The following is an 11103-nucleotide window of genomic DNA, read 5'->3' on the forward strand; positions in this document are numbered from 1 at the left end:
CAAAAAGATATATGCACCCCTATATGTATTGCAGCATTATTTACAACCACCAAATTATGGAAGCAACACAAATGTCCATTGATAGATGAGTGGATAAAGAAGATGTGGTATGAAGTGCCTGACTGGCTCAGTCAGTAGAGCATGTGACTCAATCTCAGGGTTGTGAGTTCGAGAGGCATATTGGGCACAAAGCTCACTTAAAGAAAGAAAAATGTTGTTACTGTTGACTATTACCCATAAAAAAGAATGAAATCTTGCTCTTTCCAACAACATTGATGGAGCTAGATAGTATATCACTAAGTGAAATAAGTCAGAGAGAGACAAATATATGATTTCACTCATATGTGAAATTCACATCCTTAAATATGAATTTAAGAAACAAAACAAAATGAAGGAAGAAAAGAAACAAGCAAAAAAACTCTCTTAAATATAGAGAACAGGGACACCCCAGGGTCCTGAGATTGAGTCCCACATCGGGCTCCTTGTGGGGAGCTTGCTTCTCCCTCTGCCTGTGTCTCTGCCTCTATGTCTATCATGAATAAATAAATGAATCTTTAAAAAAATAGAACAAATGGTTACCAAAGGGGAGGTAGGTAGGAGGATGGGTGAAACAGATGAAAACGATTAAGAATACACTTATTGCGATAAGCAGTGAGTAATGTATAGAATCGTTGAATCACTACATTTTCCATGTGAAACTAATATAACATTATCTAATTAAACTGAGATTAAAAAATAATTTTTAAAAGTTTTTGGTTTTTTTGGATTGTTACAAATTTATTATTACTTATTAAGTACTACTAGCTTAATATTCCAGAAAATTTCAAATCACCCTTCAACAACCCATTCTTCCCTCCCCCACCCAAATTCTGGATAAAGAGCTCTTCAACATGCTCTCTTCTCTCTTCTGTATAAAACTATCAGATAAAGGCAAAGAATTGTGTATATCTTGGTGTAAAATGCTGCCCACGGCTGTGGAAACTATCTGCCCAAGCTCCTTTCACTGTCCAGGTCCTGAAAGGCTGTTGTTCATGAACCGTCTCTTCACGAAGCAAGTCCACCACTTGCTAGTTTATCATTCTGAGGACCAAAAACTTTCTCACAAAGTCTCAGTCTCTTGTCTCTTTTAAGAGAGAACAAGAGAGCTGCTTTTAAGTAGGTTCTTATCACCTTATTTTCCTCTTTGTTTGCAGGTTTAACATAAATTGCATTAAGTGGAAAACCAGGCTCTCCAGGAATGGAAAATTAGTGATTCCCAGGGTATAAATTTCTTTTGCACCTTGGCTTTTTGGAATCTCATAGTTTTTTTTGTTTTATTTTGATTTTTGTTTTGTTCTCTTTTTTTTTTTTAGATGTATAAACTATTTATTAATAGACAAGACCTACAGGTTTATTTTTTCTTGAACACACCAATGGTGTGACCAAGGCACCCTGTGGTCTTGGTGTGCTGGCCTCAGACATGAAGTCTCCAGTTAGTGGTGCAGCCCCCTGTTGGCCCAAATCTTCTTGTCTCTCCAGATCTTCACGAAGTTCGTTGTCCAGACCATTGGCCAGGACCTGGCTGTACTTGCCATCCTTCACACCCTCTTATCTACTCAAAACCCAGTCTGGGATCTTATACTGGCGTGGATTCTGCATAATGGTGACCACACATTTCACCTCATCCTCAGTGAGCTCTCCAGCTCTCTTGGTGAGATCAATGTCTGCTTTCCTCAACACCACATAAGCATATATTCGCCCCACACCCTTAATCGCTGTGATGGCAAAGGCTATTTTCCACCGTCCATCGATATTGGTGTTGAGTACTCGCAGAATGTACTGGAACTTCTTAGGGATCACCACAGACATGGTAGCACCCCCAGCAGCGGGATACGGGCATCCTGTGGAAGAGGGGATCTCATAGTTTTTGAAGAAGACATTGGCCTTGAAGTAAAATATGGCTTCAACTACAGTATCTGTATCTTTTGTCTCTCTACGAGTGGGTCCTTTGAACTGACTTCTGATAGGCAACAGTGCCATGACTCCAAAGAGTCTGGTGTCAAGGTCCATAAGACAAGAGTGGTAAGCTGGCATCTTCACAGTGCCCAGGTTTCAAGCTAGACAAGAAGTAAAAGTTGTTTTGGTTTCTTTTAAGTCAAAAAAATATAAGTTGACATTTGGTCAAAAGCATAAAAAAGGTGAAAGATCCAGTAATATAACTATCTGGAGAATGAGCACTCCTGGTAAAGGGTGTGGTAAATGCAAAGTAAAAAAGTCTTGAGGGACCTTTCTCACATCCAGCTACCTTGCAGCTGCTCTTGGTTGGGGCCATCCTGCACCTTAGACAGGAAGATGGTGACCCCAAAAAAGATGAAAATGTTGCTGGAATTGATCAACTCTAAGCTCCAACTCATCATGAAAAGTGGAAAGTGCTGGGCAGCCTGGTGGCTCAGCGGTTTAATGCTGCCTTCAGCCCAGGGTGTGATCCTGGAGACCCGGGATCAAGTCCCACATTGGGATCCCTGCATTGGGCCTGCTTCTCCCTCTGCCTGTGTCTCTGTCTCTCTGTGTGTGTGTGTGTGTGTGTCTATCTCCCCACACACCCGCCCCCCCCCCCGTGTCTCTCATGAATAAATAAATAAAAAATCTTAAAAAAAAAAAAAAGTGGAAAGTGCCTGCTGGAGTAGAGGCTGACTCTGAAAATGATCAGACATGACAAAGTAAAACTGGTCATCCTTGTCAACAACTGCCCAGCCTTGAGGAAATGTGAAATAGAATACTACACCATGTTTGCCAAACATGGTAATAATATTAAATTGGGCAAGCATGTGGTAAATACTATAGAGTATGTACACGGGCTGTCACTGGACCCAGGTGATTCTGATATCATTAGAAGCACGCCAGAACAGACTAGTGAAAAATAATTCTCACAAAATTTTTCCTTTAATAAAAGTGGTCAGAGCTTACTTAAAAAAAAAAAAAAAGGAGGGAGACTGGGTGGCTCAGTCAGTTAACTGACTGACGGATCTCTGCTCAGGTCACCATCTTGGGATCTTGATATCTAGCCCTGCAATGGGCCCCATGATGGTAGTGGAGCCTGCTTAGGATATTCTCACACTGCTCCCTCCTACAGGCCTTCGCCGCCATTTGCATGTGCACACACACATTCTCTCTAAAAAAGTCTTGAGACAGAAGTTTGCCTATTATGTTCAAGAAAAAGAGGCCAAGTGGCAGGAATAGAATAAGCAAAGGAGAAGAATTAAATTAGGAGTCAAGACTAGAAAGCTAGATCATTGATGCTTGTCAGCACTACTAAGGCCTACAAGAACTAGAGAGTTCTTATGCTGAGTGAGAAAGGAAGTCTCTGAGTGTTTTGAAATGAACATAATCTAAGATTTTTAAAAGATCACTCTAACTATTGCTATAACTGAGGGATAATGGTGGCTTGGACCAGGCTGGTAGCAGTAGAGGTGGTGGTAGTCAGATCTAGACACATGAAGATAAAGTTATCTGTTATCCAATGCAAAAGAGAAGGGTCAAGGATAGTACCAAGGTTTGGGGCTCAGGTATCAAGGGGGTTAGACTTGCCATTTATTGATACAGGAAGGAAAAGTTATGTTCAGATATTGTGACTGAATAATGCTCCCTCTCCCAAGATGAGCACATCCTAATCTCCTGGCACCTGTGAATATGTTACCTTACATAAGATGGAAAGATTATCAGAGTGGGCGCAAAGTGGGTCTTTATAAAGGAGCAGAGGATCAGAGTCAGAAGGCAACGTGACAACCCAGCAAGGGGAGCAAAGGGGAATGTGATGATGGAAGCAGGGAGAGAAAAAGATGTGAAAACAGAAGCTGAGGTTGGAGTGATGCCATTGGTGGCTTGGAATCTGAAAGAGGTTCATGAGTTAAGGAATGTGGACAGCCTTTCGAATCTGGAAAAGGCAAGGGAATTGATTCTCCCCTAGAGCCTCCAGAAAGAACATAATTCTGTGGTCCATTGTAGACTTCTGACCTCCAGAATTATAAAACAATAAATTTGTGTTGTTTTAAACTGCTGAAATTTGTGGTAATTTGTTATAACAGCAACAGAAAATTAATATAACAGTTTGAATGTTTAGAAATTAAGAATTGTCTGCAGTATCAGATTTTTTGTATTATAATAAAATCTCCTTCAAAGTTTGAAAGTAATACCATAGGACTATAAGGTTGTATACTCAAAAGATACTGTGTCAAGTTAAATAAATGTCTTCACATTTTAAACAAATGGCCTTATACACATAAGTTCAAAATAGGAGCTACAGTGGTCATAAACTAAATGATAATACAATATCTGGTGATATATCATCTGAAGACTCCTCCATGAACCTCTGGACTTTGCCAAATTTGTCACCCTGATATAAACTCTAGAAGGCCCAACTCACCTAAATCCCTCCATCTTGGCAAAATGCTGGAGAAGCTGAAAGTTACAATGGTTATGCTCTAAGTCAGTATATAATCATAAAATGGATATAAAAGAAGGAAGGTAGGTTGATTTTTGTATTTATCAAAAGAGGGCATGAGGCATAAAAAGTTAAGAAATATCACTCTAGGGACTCCTAGGTAGCTCAGTGGTTAAGCATCTGCCTTTGGCTCAGGTGGTGTCCTCGGATCGAGTCCTGCATCAGGCTCCCCATAGGGAGCCTACTTCTCCCTCTCCCTATCTCTGTGTCTCTCATGAATGAATAAATAAAAATCTTAAAAAAAAAAAAAAGAATATCACTCTAAAGCAATTATTCAGTTTTTGGATAAAGCTTTTGAACCCAGGGAATCCCTAGTTAGTATATCACTATTAAATTACAACTATTTATGAATGTGAACCACAACATTATGGAATACATTTTAGTTGCAAAAAGCTGTGAAATTTTGTTTAACTAGAAAAATACTGCCATCATATATTCGTAGTTAAACAGGACATGTGGGGGTACCATGCTGGCTCAATCAGTGGAGTACATGACTCTTGATCTCAGATTGTGAATTTGAGCCCCATGGTGAATGCAAAGATTACTTTCTAAAAACTGCAACAAAAAAAATTTTTTTTTTAAATTAAAAACAATAAAAACAGGGACGCCTGGGTGGCTCAGCGGCTGAACATCTGCCTTCGGCTCAGGGTGTGATCCTGGAGTTCCGGGATCAAGTCCCACACTGGGCTCTCTGTATGGAGCCTGCTTCTCCCTCTGTCTATATCTCTGCCTCTCTCTCTCATGAATAAATAAAATAGTTTAAAAAACAAAAACAAATAAAAATAAACAGGACATGGGAAACTAGCATGCAAAAAATCCTAGCACCGCCTAGCATCTTTGAACCTCAAATATAATCATATTTCATCCTATCAAAATCCTTTAAATTAAAAAAGTAACCAAAGACATACTACAAAAGAGCAGGGTAAAAAGATGACAAAATATTTAAATCTTCATCATTAATAATGATTATCATAAAAGCAAACAGCATATTTCATTGTAGGATATTTTTTCATATTTTAACATAATCGAAATCGAAATGAACTGCGTCAGTCAAGTGGCAGTATTTTAAGTGTTTACGAAGCAGTGTTCATTAATTTAGTGGCACATAAAATAATGGTGTATCTTAAAAACTGATAATCTTAGATTTGATTAAACATGTATTGTATTAGCTATATTAACTCACTTAATCTTCAAAACTACTCTATAAAGTAGCTGCTGTAATTATACTATCTTTTAGATAAGAAAACTGAGTTGGAGAGGTTAAATAAACTCCCAGTCACATGGCCACTAAAATTAAAATTATCTTCAATACATAATAGTATTTATTTATTTTTTTTAAGTGGATTGTATTTTTTTTATTTATTTTTTTTATTTATATATGATAGTCACAGAGAGAATTTATGATAGTCACAGAGAGAGAGAGAGAGAGGCAGAGACACAGGCAGAGGGAGAAGCAGACTCCATGCACCGGGAGCCCGATGTGGGATTCGATCCCGGGTCTCCAGGATCGCGCCCTGGGCCAAAGGCAGGCGCCAAACCGCTGCGCCACCCAGGGATCTCCATAATAGTATTTAATTTCAAAACCGCTATTTAACCCATATCATATTCTCAGTTTTTAGATAACTATTTTAGTGATCTCAACATGAAAACAAATGAGTTTAAACAATGCTGTAAGCTTTTATAAACAGTCCTTCTGCACACAAAAAATATAGCATATAGCAGAGTAAATAGCAGTCCAATTACAATGTACTCCTGTTTAGCCAAGCTTGTTTATTGTAGCAAATTTCTAGACATTTATATATGTCCATTTCTTGTAAAAGAAAAATGGTCTAGAATTCAAAATGCATATTACTTCACTGATCAAACTTTCTATAAGTACAATTTTCTAAAATACATTTTGTAACCAAACAATTCACCTTATCAACAGACTAAAAGTAAAATGAACATCTTAGTAGGTATGGAAAAGGCATGTGATAAAATATAACATCCATTCATGGTTTTTTAGAAAAAAAAAAAAAAAAAAAACTTTCTCAGCAAACTAAGAATAAAAGAGAACTTCCCCAATCTAACATAGGGCATCCACAAAAAACCTAAAGCTATTTTCATATTTAACAGTGAAAGATTAGCTGTTTTCCCTCTAAAACTGAAAAAAAGTGAAGAACATAGGTTCTCACCATTCCCATTCTTATTCAACATCATATTGGAAGTCCTGAACAGTGATATAAGGCAAAAAAGGGAAATAAAAGGAAAAAAATTAGAAAGGAATAATTGAAGCCACCTTTATTTGCTGATAACATGACTGTCTACATAAAAACACACACACACACAAAAAATCTTCAACAAAAGCTATTACATTTAAAATATAAATTTAGCAAAGTCATAGGATAAAAAGATCAATATACAAAAATCAATCTTATTTCTGTAACACTAGTAATGAATGGAAACTGAAAATTTTAAAAACAGTACTATCTACTATAGCACCAAAAATCATGAAAGAATTAGGGATAAATGTAACAATATATGTGCAAAATTTGTATTCTAAGGCCTATAATGACAAGAGAAATCAAAGATGACCTAAATAAACAGAAAAAATACCAAATCCATAGAATGGAAGACTCAATATTGTCAAAGTATCAATTTGTCCCCAAATGATCTACAGATTCATTCCAATTCCATTCAAAATCCCAGTAGGGCTGCAGAAATTAAAAAGCTGATTCTAAAACATTTATTTAAAAAGCAGGGGGTGGGTGAGTGGGGTGCCTGTGTGGCTCAGTGGTTGAGAGTCTTCCTTTGGCTGAGGGCATGATCCCAGAATCCGGCAGGAAGCCTGCTTCTCCCTTTGCCTGTGTCTCTGCCTCTCTCTGTATCTCTCATGAATAAATATATAAATTAGTCTTTTTCATGAATTTTAAAAATAAAATATAAAATAAAAAGCAGGGGACCTAGAAAAGACAAAACAATTCTGACAAAGAACAAAGTAGCAGGGCACCCCGGTGGCTCAGCGGTTTAGCGCAGCCTTCAGCCGGGGCATGATCCTGGAGACCCAGGATTGAGTCCCACGTCGGGCTCCCTGCAAGGAGCCTACTCCTCCCTCAGCCTGTGTCTCTGCTTCTCTCTCTCTCTCTCTCTCTCTGTGTTTCTCTCTTGAATAAATAAATAAAATCTTAAAAAAAAAAAAAGTAGCAGATTCACACTACTTGACATCAAGACTTAGTATAAAGCTATAGCCTGATATGAACAAAGTGTATACACAAAGATCAAAGGAACAAAACAGAACCCAAAACCAACCCACACACATTTCAATTGATTTTTGGACAAAATGCCAATTTTTTTAAAGACATGACTCTATCCTCTAGAAGATTTATATATGAAGAACACAAAGTAAATGAAAAAATTCAAAGTAGGTACTGTCCCACTTGCTACTTCATGAGACCAATCTATTAAGAAATCCCATAAAAATTCAATCATAAGCTGTCAAAGTCCACAAATAGTCTAATTTTCAGGATATTTCCATTCATTCACTGAGATTACATTTAGACACACTGCCATTGCATGCTATTAAAATTCCTTCCAGGGGATCCCTGGGTGGCTCAGCGGTTTGGCGCCTGCCTTTGGCCCAGGGCGTGATCCTGGAGTCCCGGGATCGAGTCCCACATCAGGCTCCCTGCATGGAGCCTGTTTCTCCCTCTGCCTGTGTCTCTGCCTCTCTCTCTGTCTCTCATGAATAAATAAAATCTTAAGTAAATAAATAAATTAATAAATAATAATAATAATAATAATAAAAATTCCTTCCATTTTAAAAGGAAAGTAACACCAGAAGGATCCCATGCTCAAAAATATCTCCATGGTATATTCTACACAAAAGTAGATCAATCTGGTTATTAACTATTCTCTGGGAGAAAAAAGATGACCCTGAGTAAAGTAAGCCTATCACATATTCAAACATTAATCATACCACAGTAAGAAGTCAAAGTAAAGGAGAGTTTATGAATTGTTTGAGTAAAGGGTAATTTCATACCAAGAAGTTCTTCAAGGTAGGGCAAAATGAAATGCAATCTCAGTCCTTGGATCAATAAACGGAATTAAGAAGCCAATTAAGTACCATGGGGTAGAAAGTACACAGATGACAAAATTCTAAAAAATTATTTTAATTATATATTAATTATTATTTTATTATTTTATTATTTTATTATTTTAACTTTAATTATAAAAAAGAGTTAGGGAAAAAAAAGAGTTAGGGTTCAAATATAATTTAGTCTGTGTTCACAATGTTATCAAAGCTCTTGATAATGATTGGGTTATTACTAAAAATTCAATTACCAAATATCTGTTAGGACTAGTTTCTCTGAGGATGATAAACCTTAATCAAATCCTGCTGAATTAAGTCACTTCAATCTAGGGAAACTCAGTCTGGTGTCCACTTATGTGGTTCATTCCTCTCTGTGGAAGTAAAAGACAAAAGTTATAGGGAATGATATAAATATTGGTCCTGAAGTTATCTACTCTCAAATGACTTTCTCCTCTACACTAGGTGACTTTAAGATTCTTCTATTTGTGAGAAGAACTCAAATACATAAAGATAAACCTCTTGATATCCAGATCATAACTTCAAGCCCCACACTGTCCGGAGAGAGTACTTAAAAATAAAATCTTTACAATGAAAATAATAAAATTTATTTTTAAAGAAAGGTACAGAGGTAATAACATGAGCCCATTTTTGATATATAGTTGTGTATAGCAAAGATTTAAAAATGTAAATACCAGACACATATGCAAAATGACTGGACAATTTTAAGTTTCTTCCTTAATTTTTCCTAATAATTTTTCAACAGTGAGTATGTATTCTAATAGTTTTTATTAAATAACAATTTTAAATCTTTATATTGTTTATTACTTTTTAATGAATCTGGTAACAAGCCATGCTTCTATTAGCTCTTATAAACTTTTCACACAATTTTTAATGAATTCTGGGAGTATCCTTATTGATAAAGATGAAAAAGGGAAGCCACTAATGACATCTTTCCTATTATCCAAAATAAAAAAAAAAAATCAGATAAGACTTAAGGTACATGTTTTGAAAATATTTTTTATTAAGTATTTTTTATTTTCTTATTTTTTTTAAGTAAGCTCTATGCCCAACATGAGGCTTTAACTCATGACCTTGAGATCAAGAGCTGCATGCTTTACAGACTGAGGCAGCCAGGCTTCCCCTAAGACACATTTTTAATTTCTGTTCTGAGCAAATCCATGTTACTGGATGATTTTGCTCATACTCCAAGTGATGGACAATGGGATTTATTATATATCTAATGTGAATTATCACTCACAAAAAGCAATAACTATTTTATCTAACAAAAGGAAAAATGTAAGGTCACCAGGTGGCTCAGTCAGTCAAACGTCCAACTCTCATTTTCAGCTCATGTCATGATCTCATGGTCCTGGGATCCAGCCCTGAGTGGGACTCCTCACTAACCAGGGAGTCTGCTTGTCTCCCTGTCCTTCTGCCCTCCCCCTCCCCAGGCACACATGCTTATCCTCTCTCTCTCTCAAACAAATATATATATTTTTAAGATTTTATTTAGTTACTCATGAGAGACACAGAGAAAGAGGCAGAGACGTAGGCAGAGGGAGAAGCAGGCCCTTTGCAGGGAGCCTGATGCAGGACTCAATCCCTGGACCTGAACCTCAGGCAGATGCTCAACTGTTGAGCCACCAAGGCATCCCAATAAATATATCTTTTCAATAAAGGAAAAATAAGTTTCTCAGATCTACTCTAGAAAAAAAACTATAAATTTATTTCATCTACCAACACATTAAAGCAACTCATTAAAATCCTTCTACTTGTAAAAATGTAAGTTCCAAGTCAATCAAAACATTGTTTAAAACTTCTGAATACTTCTTAGATTAGGTATCAATGTTTATATTAATAAATGAAAAAAAGACACACAGATCTTACATGTATCTTTTAAAAAATCCTTAACAATTACTAAGTCCTTTTTTACAAATAAGAAATAAAATCAATCAGGTAAATATCAGCAAATGTTAGTTATAACTTTTTACCATCATTTTAGAATATTTTTACTATCACTTTTTCTAGAGGTTGAAAAAAGAAAACCATTTAAATTTTTACTAAAGATGATCTTAAAATTTTTAACATCAACTGCATTAGTAACCTGCAAAACTACTACTGACAACATTGCTATACATGTGTTTGTGTGTGTTAAAACAGGCAATACCTAGTCACTCTTAATGCTGATAATATATCTGAAGGAGGTTTTTATTAGGAACAATTTAAACACAGTTGTTTCCAGAAGGACAGCACAATCATTTTTCCTTCCTTTGCTCAATTTTCACACTAAATATAATCCACATTTAGAATATTCTTATTTAACGTATTTATTTGGATATTCCTATGCTTAAAACCAGCTATTTAAGAGCACTGAACAAAGAACTTTACCCTTTGCCATATACAATCAACAGATTTATCTTTTTCTACTTTACTGTCAAAAATTACATTTCCACAAAATAAAATGAGCGTCAGTTAACCCAAGCTTGTGATTAGGGCATGATGCTCTAACAAGGCTAAACTGATAGTTAACCCAAGCTTGTGATTAGGGCATGAC

The 11103-nt window shown here is 36.3% G+C and overlaps 1 protein-coding gene and 2 pseudogenes across 49 annotated transcripts in view; all 3 read right to left on the reverse strand.

Annotated features, from left to right (window-relative positions):
- The window catches only part of ABI2 (abl interactor 2), a 122006-nt gene that overhangs the window by 107866 nt on the left and 3037 nt on the right, over positions 1-11103 (reverse strand). The window lies entirely within an intron of this gene.
- On the reverse strand, positions 1001-1340 carry LOC140625446 (actin-related protein 2/3 complex subunit 3 pseudogene; annotated as a pseudogene).
- On the reverse strand, positions 1054-2301 carry LOC140625445 (small ribosomal subunit protein uS13-like; annotated as a pseudogene).

Source organism: Canis lupus, chromosome 36 (genome assembly GCF_048164855.1).
Source record: "Canis lupus baileyi chromosome 36, mCanLup2.hap1, whole genome shotgun sequence".
Taxonomy (NCBI): Eukaryota; Metazoa; Chordata; class Mammalia; order Carnivora; family Canidae; genus Canis; species Canis lupus.